Below are 937 nucleotides of genomic sequence, written 5' to 3' on the forward strand. Positions count from 1 at the left end.
TTTCCATTAATTCTTGTGGAACACCTAAAGGGTTAACGACGTTTGTAAAATTAGTTTTGAATACCTTGAGGGGTGTAGTTTATAGAATGGGGTCATTTATGGGTGGTTTCTATTATGTAAGCCTTGAAAAGTGACTTCAAACCTGAACTTGTCCTTTAAAAATTGGGTTTTTGAAAATTTCTGAAAAATTTCAAGATTTGCTTCTAAACTTCTAAGCCTTGTAACATCCCCAAAACATAAAATATCATTCCCAAAATGATCCAAACAGGAAGTAGACATATGGGGAATGTAAAGTAATAACTATTTTTGGAGGTATTACTATGTATTTTAGAATTTCTTTACACATTTTTGGTAAATTAGATTTTTGATGATTTCGTTTTTTTATTTATTTTACCAGTGTCATAAAGTACAATATGTGACGATAAAACGATCTCAGAATGGCCTGGATAAGTCAAAGCGTTTTAAAGTTATCAGCACTTAAACTGACACTGGTCAGATTTGCAAAAAATGGCCAAGTCCAGAAGGTGAAATAGGGCCGAGTCCTTAAGGGGTTAAGGGACTATATACAGGAGTATGTGACTATAAATAATATTATAAGTGATAACCAGCATGGGTTTACCAAGGACAGAAGTTGTCAGATTAACCTGATTTGTTTTTATGAGGAGGTTAGTAGTAGTAGCCTGGACAGAGGGGCGGCTGTGGATGTAGTGTTTCTGGATTTTGCAAAGGTTTTTTATCCTGTTCCTCATAGACGCTTTATAGGTAAAGTAAGGTCTATTGGCTTGGAAAGTATAGTTTGTAATTGGATTGAAAACTGGCTGAAGGACCGTGTCCAGAGAGTTGTGGTCAATGATTCCTATTCAGATGGTCCCGGGTTATAAGTGGTGACCCCAAGGTTCAGTGCTGGGCCCTTTATTGTTTAATTTATTTATTAATG

The sequence above is a fragment of the Bufo gargarizans genome, chromosome 4 (assembly GCF_014858855.1).
Source record: "Bufo gargarizans isolate SCDJY-AF-19 chromosome 4, ASM1485885v1, whole genome shotgun sequence".
Classification (NCBI taxonomy): domain Eukaryota; kingdom Metazoa; phylum Chordata; class Amphibia; order Anura; family Bufonidae; genus Bufo; species Bufo gargarizans.